The sequence below is a fragment of the Heterodontus francisci genome, chromosome 2, assembly GCF_036365525.1.
Source record: "Heterodontus francisci isolate sHetFra1 chromosome 2, sHetFra1.hap1, whole genome shotgun sequence".
NCBI lineage: Eukaryota > Metazoa > Chordata > Chondrichthyes > Heterodontiformes > Heterodontidae > Heterodontus > Heterodontus francisci.
The window spans coordinates 175,927,828-175,936,555 of NC_090372.1; positions in this window are offsets into that span (position 1 = coordinate 175,927,828).

Here is an 8,728-nt window from a genome sequence, read left to right on the forward strand (position 1 = left end):
ATCTCTGGATAATTTCCAGTGCCACCTGCTTGCGAGTGTTGAAATAGGAAGATAGGGAGGATCAATGTGTGATTTGAGGCATGGTGCAGGAGGGAGGGTTTCAGATTGTTGGGGCATTGGGATGGGTTGCTCCCCAACCAATGTCCTCATGGGGAGATTCATCAGTGTGCTTTGGGAGGGTTTTTCATAAATTGGCAGGAGATGGGCACTAGCATATAGAAGTAGAACAGAGGAATAAGGTGCGCAAAATGAGTGTTGGATAGTAGTAGAGAAGGAAGTAGTACCATATTAGATAGGAGTAGACTAAGAAGGGCCACAAGGACTGCAAAGACAGGTTTAGAATGCATGTATGTGAATGCACAAAGTGTGGTGAATAAGGTTGGTGAGCTACATGTACAAATAGCCATGTGGGAATATGATGTTAGTGGCAAGAATGGAAGCGTGGTGCAAGGACTATAAAGTGTTAAAAGCTGTATATTTGCTGCAAGAAGTACGTATGTGAATCTTGTAAAACTGGCTGTGAGTTGATAAAGTGACTTTCACAATTTGGCAGTAATGTAATTAATGCAAGATCCCCAAGATCCTCTAAATCCGTTGGCAAGAAAGGCGGTCCAACAGCATCGACCTCTCCCAAGCCAACCTGCCCAGCATTGGGGCGCTAATCACCCAAAATCAGCCCACTGGACAGGACATGTCATTTGCATGTCCAACACCAGACTCCTGAAACAGCTGTTCGACTCAGAACTTGGTTGATGGCTGGCACGGACACGGTGGGCCAAAGGGTCTGCTTCTGTGCTGTATAGCTCTATGACTCTATGGTTGCAGCAGGAGATTCCCAGGAGGACAGTGGAAACGCTTTAGAGATGTCCTCAAACCATCCTTGAAGAGATCAAACATCCTCGTCAATCCGTGGGAGTCCCTGGATCATGACCGTCCTAGATGGAGAAAGCTCATTCGGGAAGGCATTGTACACCTTGAGGGACTTTGTCAGGAATATGCAGAGGCTAAGTAGAGGTGTTGGAGAGAGCACACAAACCTCCAAACTACTCCAAAAGCAAAATACTGCAGATGCTGGAAATCTCAAACAAAAACAGATAGAATAGAATCAGAGAAAGTTTAAGGCACAGAAAGAGGCCACTTGGCCCATCATGTCTGTGCCGGCCGAAAAAAGATGCACCCATTCTAATCCCACCTTTCAGCATTTGGTCCGTAGCCCTGCAGATTTTGGTACTTAAGGTGCATATCCAGACTCCTTTTGAATCAGTTGAGGGTTTCAGCCTCAACTACCCTTTCAAGCAGTGAGTTCCAGACCCCCACAACCCTCTGCGTGAGAACATTTTTTCTCATCTCCCATCTAATTTTTCTACCAATCACTTTAAATCTATGCCGCCTAGTCACCGACCTCTCTACTAAGGTGAATAGCCCCTTCAAAATTTTGTATATTTCAATCAAATCTCCCCTCAGCCTTCTCTGTTCCAAGGAGAACAACCCCAGCCCATCCAATCTTTCCTCATAGCTGCATTTTTCCAGTCCTGGCAAAATCCTCGTAAATCTCCTCTGTAACCTCTCTAGTTCAATTACATCCTTTCTGTAATGAGGTGACCATAACTGCACACAGTATTCAAACTGTGGCCAACCAATGAGTTATACAGTTCCAGCATAACCTCTTTGCTCTTATATTCTATACCTCAGCTAATAAAGGAAAGGATTCCATATGCCTTCTTAACCCCCTTATTGACCTGTCCTGCTACCTTCAGGGATCTGTGGACATTCACTCCAAGATCCTTCACTTCATCTACACTTCTCAGTATTTTCCCATTAATTGTGTATTCCTTTGCCTTGTTTGACCTCCCCAAATACATCACCTCACACTTCTCCTGGTTGAATTCCATTTACCACTTTTCTACCCATCTGACCAGACCATCAATATCTTCCTGCAGCCCACAGCTATCCTCCTCGCTATCTGCCCCACGGCCAATCTTTGTGTCGCCTGCAAACTTCTTGATCATGCCCCCTACATTTATATCCAAATTGTTAATATATACCACAAAAAGCAGGGCACCCAGTACTGAGCCCTGTGGAACACCACTGGAAACAGTCCTCCAGTCGCAAAAACACCTGTCAACAATTACCCTTTGTTTCCTGCCACTAAGCCAATTTTGTATCCACCTTGCTGGATTTCCCTGGATCCCATGGGATTTTATTTTTTAACCAGTCTGCTATGTGGGACCTTGTCAAAAGCCTTGCTAAAATCCATGTAGATCACATTAACTGCACTGCCCTCATCTATCTTCCTCGTTACTTCTTCAAAAAATTCGATCAAGTTGGTCAAACAAAATCTTCCCTTAACAAATCCGTGCTGACTATCCTTGATTTAACCTGTGCCTTTCTAAGTGACAATTTATCCTGTCTCTCAGAATAGATTCCAATAATTTGCCCACTAATGAGGTTAGACTGACTGGCCTGTAATTTCCTTCACTCCGTTTTTAAGCAGAGGTACAACGTTAGCAGTTCTCCAATCCTCCAGCACCACACTTGTATCCAGTGAGGACTGGAAAATGATAGTCAGACCTTCTGCTATTTCCTCTCTTCTTTTAATAGCCTGGGGGACATTTCATCCTACCCTGGTGATTTTTTAGCCACTTTCAAGGATGCTAATCCCATTACTACTTCCTCTCTTCCTAAGTTTATCACATCCAATACTTCACACCCCTCTTCCTTGACTGTAATATCTGCATTGTCCCCCTTTTTTGTGAAGACAGATGCAAAGTATTCATTAAGAACAATACCAACATGTTCCACCCATAAACATAGGTTACCTTTTTGGTCTTTTATGGGCCCTACTTTCTCCTTAGTTATCCTTTTACTCTTAATGTATTGGTAAAACATCTTCGGGTTCACCTTGATTTTGCTTGCCGATATTCTTTCATGCCCTCTCTTTGCTTTTCTAATTTCCTTTTTGATTTCACCCCTCCACTTTCTATACTCCTCTCAGCTTTCTGTGGTATTGAGATCTCAGTGTCGGACATAAGCTTTCCTTGTCTGCCTTATCTTACCCTGTAAGCTCCTTTTTTTTTGTTGGAACATATTTACTCTGAACCCCTTGTATCTCCCCTTTGGATGCCTCCCACTGATCTGACACTGATTTACCTTCAAGTAGCTATTTCCAGTCCACTTTTGGTAAATCACTCCTCAGTTTAGTAAAATTGACCTTGCTCCAATTGAGAGCACTAACTCCTGTTCTAGCTCTGTCCTTTTCCATAATTAAGCCATGTTTCTATAATAGCTATGATATCATACTGCCACGTATCTATCTGTGCCCTCAGCTCATCTGCTTTATTTGCTATACACCTTGCATTGAAATAGATACCCTTGAGCACTGCCAAACTCTTTTTTTAAAATTTTCTAACCTTTGTTTCCTCTGTCTTCCAGACTCATCCATTAATTTTCTGTCTTCCATTTTCATTTCTGATTTTATCCCAACTAAGTCTACCCTAAGGTCCCCATTCCCCTGCCAAAATAGTTTAAACCCTCCCCAACAGCACTAGCAAAATGTCCCGCAAGGAACTCAGTCCCAGCTCTGTTCAGGTGCAACCCGTCCGGCCTGTACAGGTCCCATCTCCCCCAGAGCTGGTCCCAATGTCCCAGGAATCTGAAGCCCTCCCTCCTGCACCGTCTTTCCAGCCATGCATTCATCTGTCTTATCCTTCTATTTCTATACTCACTTGCACGTGGCACTGGGAGTAATCCGGAGATGACTACTTTTGAGGCCCTACTTGCTAATTTCTTACCTAGCTCCCTAAATTCCGACTGCAAGGCCACATCCCTCTTTCTACCTATGTCAGTGGTTCCGATGTGGACCACGACTTCTGGCTGTTCACCCTCCCCCTTCAGGATGCTATGCAGCCGCTCTGTGACAACCTTGACCCTGGCACCAGGGAGGCAACACACCATCCTGGATTCATGTCTGCCGCCACAGAAGCGCCTGTCTGTTCCCCTGACTATTGAATCACCTATCACTATGGCTCTTCCAGTCTTCCCTGTACCACCACCAGCCCCCACCAACCCCCACCAACCCCCATGCAGCTGAGCCACCCATGGTGCCATGGACTTCGCTGTGGCTGCACTCCCCAGGCGAAGCATTACTTTTCTCAGTATTCAGAACTGAATACCTTTTGGAGAGTGAGATGCCCTCCAGGGTCTCCTGCACTACCTGCCTGATTATTTTTGACTACCTGGCGGTCACCCATTCCCTCTCTCCCTGCATACTCTTAAGCTGTGGGGTGACCACATCTATAAACATGCTATCCATGTAGCTTTCATCCTCACCAGTGCAGCACAGTGTCACCAACTGCTGCTCAAGTTCCAAAACACGGAGCTCAAACTGCTGCAATTGACAACACTTCCTGCACAAATGGGTTCTCGAGAATATGGGAAGCATCCTGGAGCTCTTACATAGCACAGGAGGTGCACTTTCGAGGTTGAAGCATCCCTGCCATTCCTTTATTTATTAGTTGACCCTTTGCTACTGCTAAAAAAACCTTACCAATACTGCAACACCTGAGAATTATTAATAAAATCTTACTTGTACTGATAAATCCTACTAAAAATCAATACAGTTCACTAGTTAAAATAAACTTTACTCAAAAAAAATACTCACCTACTATTCACTTGTTCCTTATTATCAATGATTAATTTTTACTCATTTTTAGTCTGCCAGTTGTTGAGACGCTATAACCCAGCTATTTACTGATACTCTCTAACAGCAGTTACTCACCAACCAATCACCTTGCAGCTTTCCTGTGATGTCACTGGGCGGCGAGGTAGGGAGCGGGCGGCGGGGGTGAACGGTGGGATGCAGTGGTGAACAGTCTGAAGCGGCGGGATAGAGCAGTGGCAGGAGTGAGCAGGGAAGAGAAGCGGCGATCGCAGGAGGCAACTACATATCCAGAAAGTGCCATCAAATGTAAAAATTCAAGTGCCAAATCTTGGAACTCGAGGAGTAGCTGGTGTCACTGAGGTGCAGTCACGAGGATGAGAGATACGTGGATAGCACGTTTCAGGAGGTGGTCACCCCATAGCTTAAGAGAGGGCAGGCAGAGAACGACTGGGTGTTTGCCAGACAGACGAGAAGGGCAAGGCAGGTCGTGCCGGAGACCCGGAGGACATCCCACTTTTGAATTGGTATTCGGTTTTGAGTACTGATACTTACTCTGTTACTGAACAAATTGTTGTAGCTGCGGCTGACAAGTTCCCGGGTCCTGATGGACTTCATTCTAGGGTGTTAAAAGAAGTGGCTAGTGAGATATTTGATGCGTTAGTTTTAATTTTCCAAAATTGCCTAGATTCGGGGAAGGTTCTGTTAGATTGGAAAGTAGCGAATGTAACTCCTTTATTCAAAAAGGGAGGGAGACAGAAAGCAGGAAACTACAGGCCATTTAGGACATCTGTCTTAGGGAAAATGTTAGAAGCTGTTATTAAAGACAGTATAGTAGGACATTTAGAAAAATTCAAGGTGTTCAGACAGTCAACATGGTTTTGTGAAAGGGAAATCATGTTTAACCAATTTATTGGAGTTCTTTGAGGGAATTACATGTGCTGTGGATAAAGGGGAACCAGTGGATGTATTGTACTTAGATTTCCGGAAGGCATTTTATAAGGTGCCACATCAAAGAGTATTGCAGAAAATAAAAGCTCATGGTGTAGGGGGTAACATATTGGCATGGATAGAAGATTGGTTAGCTAACAGGAAACAGAGAGTAGGCATAAATGGGTCATTTTCTGGTTGGCAAAATGTAACGAGTCATGTGCCAAAGGGATCTGTGCTGGGGCCTCAACTTTTTTCAATTTATATTAATGACTTAGATGAAGGGACCGAAAGTATGGTTGCTAAATTTGCTGATGACACAAAGGTAGGTAGGAAAGTAACTTGTGAAGAGGACATAACGGGGCTACAAAGGGATATAGACAGGTTAAGTGAGTGGGCAAAGACCTGGCAAATGGAGTATAATGTGGGAAAATGTGAAATTGTCCATTTTGGCAGGAAGAATAAAAAAGAAGCATATTATCTAAATGGTGAGAGATTGCAGAGCTCTGAGATGCAGAGGGATCTGGATGTTTGCTGCATGAATTGCAAAAGGTTAGCATGCAGGTACAGCATGTAATTAAATAGAATGTTATCATTTATCACAAGGGGAATTGAATACAAAAGTAGGGAGGTTATGCTTCAGCTATACAGGGCATTGGTGAGACCACATCTGGAGTTCTGGAGTACTGTGTACAGTACTGGTCTCCTTATTTAAGGAAGGATGTGAATGCATTGGAGGCAGTGCAGAGAAGGTTTACTAGACTAATATGTAGAATGGGTGGGTTGTCTTACGAGGAAAGATTGGACAGGCTAGGCTTGCATCCGCTGGAATTTAGAAGAGGCGACTTGATTGAAACCTATAAGATCCTGAGGGGTCTTGACAGGGTGGATGTGGAAAGGATGTTTCCCCTTGTGGGAGAATCTAGAAGTAGGGGTCACTGTTGGATTGGCTTGCCCAAGTAAATACTTGAAAATTGCCTGTGCACCACCCACAATTTTCCATCCATTAATTTGAATGGTTGGAAAATCATCAGCTTTGCCCATGTGACTTCCTGATTATGTGCTCCTGGTGAGTGAAGATCTGCAATGGGAGCACAAAAGTGGAAATTTATACAATTATGTTGAGAGTTGGATATTCACCTTGGAAATGATCCACTGGTTTTGGAGAAATTGCCAATTCAGCAGGATATTACCAGGGACTGAGTTATTTGTGATGGACTGGATGAACCTCGTTATATTCACTGGAGATAAGGCTAAGGGGTGATTGGATTGAGGTGTTAAAATAATGAGGAGAATTGACGGGCCAAATTTTCAAAAAACTTCTTCAAATAACGAATGTGGAAATCAATGCCCTAGAAAGCTATAGATGCAAAATGATTTGTGTTTAAAAGATAGTGTGGGAACCAAAGAATATTGGGATTAAAAAGATGAGTTTCTAAATGGCCTAATCCTGTTCCTGAGCACGTCACTATAAATATCGTGTGCATTGCCATTGTCCTAACCACAGCATGGACATGCCATATTCCACTGGACAGTGATCCATATGGTGAAGTGGACCAGCCATGAAGCTTTCTCCCTTCTACTACCCCTTTTTACCATATACCATCTCGTTGCTTGATCCTGCATCTTGGACATGTGCAGGAGTAAGCCCTTCTATTGTGTGTATATGAGTTTTGACCATATAGGAAAATGCATTACACTAGCCTACAATGGGACTTTGATGTTAGTAAAGATAGGCAAAAGTGCTCTTCCATTTTCAATGCAGACCTAAAGTACAGTTTTAAGGCCAAAGCTGGCATTCACAATACTTGCTATAAAGGTACTGATATGCTTAAATATTTAGTACATTCCGATAAAAAAATCTGTAAATATTGTAAACCTAAAATAAAAACAGGAAATATTGGATATATGTAGCAGTTTGCCAACATATGAAAAACAGAGACAAGTTAACATTTTAAGGCTGACGCTTTGTTAGAACTGGAAGGTAAGTAACCCCTTTTTGTAGGTTTAAACAAACAGGTAGGAGCGGTACCTTTTTCTGTTTTTGCTCTGTTGCTATCCTGTTTCTAGCCACAAGATGGCAGAACTATAACAGTGAACATTATTTACTGATTCAATTTGTTCAGTCAAAATTCTGAATTTATTAATATAGTTATTAGCCAATGGAGTAAATATTACGACTTGGGTTGTTTAGCAAGCGTTTTTTTGGATAGCATTTAACTGAACCTTTTACATTCTACATTTTGTATAACTGTGTTTAATAAGTTATCTGATGGAAGATATTTACCACAGAATTATCATCTCCTATGTTACTAAAATAGGTTCTAAAGCTTATCGGTTCAGTTTTATTAACTAGTGGAATGTAAAACTGAGCTGGTGTCAATTAAAATCTCATTGATATTGTATATTTAGTTGATCCTGAACCTTCTTAAAATAATTAATTCTGTGATTGGGGAACTCTTGAAAAATTAATAAACTGTTAGTAAAATAAAATGAGCTATATATTGCAATACTGTATTGAAATTAATACAGACCCTGCCTTCAATTGTTTGCTTCAGCCAATGGCTGTGGAATTCTTTGAGGGTTCTACTGGTCCCCTGCCAGATTAGAGACAGCCTGAACATCCCCATAGAAAATGCAGAGCCTCAATTGTGCCTTTCTGTTGTTTTGAGAATTGCTTTTCATTCATGGGATGTGAGCATCGTTGGCAAGGCAGCATTTATTGTCCATCCCTAATTTCCCTTGGGATGGTAGTGGTGAGCCACCTTTTTGAACCGCTGCAGTCCATCTAGTGTAGGTACACCCACAGTGCTGTTCGGGAGGGAGTTCCAGGATTTTACCCCAGCAATGGTAAGAAATAGTGATATAGTTTCAAGTCAGGATGATGTGTGACTTGGAGGGGAACTTGCAGGTGGTGGTGTTTCCATGCGCCTCCTGCCCTTATCTTTCCAGATGGAAAAGGTCACGAGTTTGGAAGATGTTGAAGGAGGCTTGGTGGGTTGCTGCAGTGCATCTTGTAGATGGTACACACTGCTGCCACTGTGAGCCGATGATGGAGGGAGTGAATGTTGAATGTGGTAGATAGGGTGCCAATCAAGCAGGCTGCTTGATAGTGGTGGTAATGCTATTGAATGTCAAGGG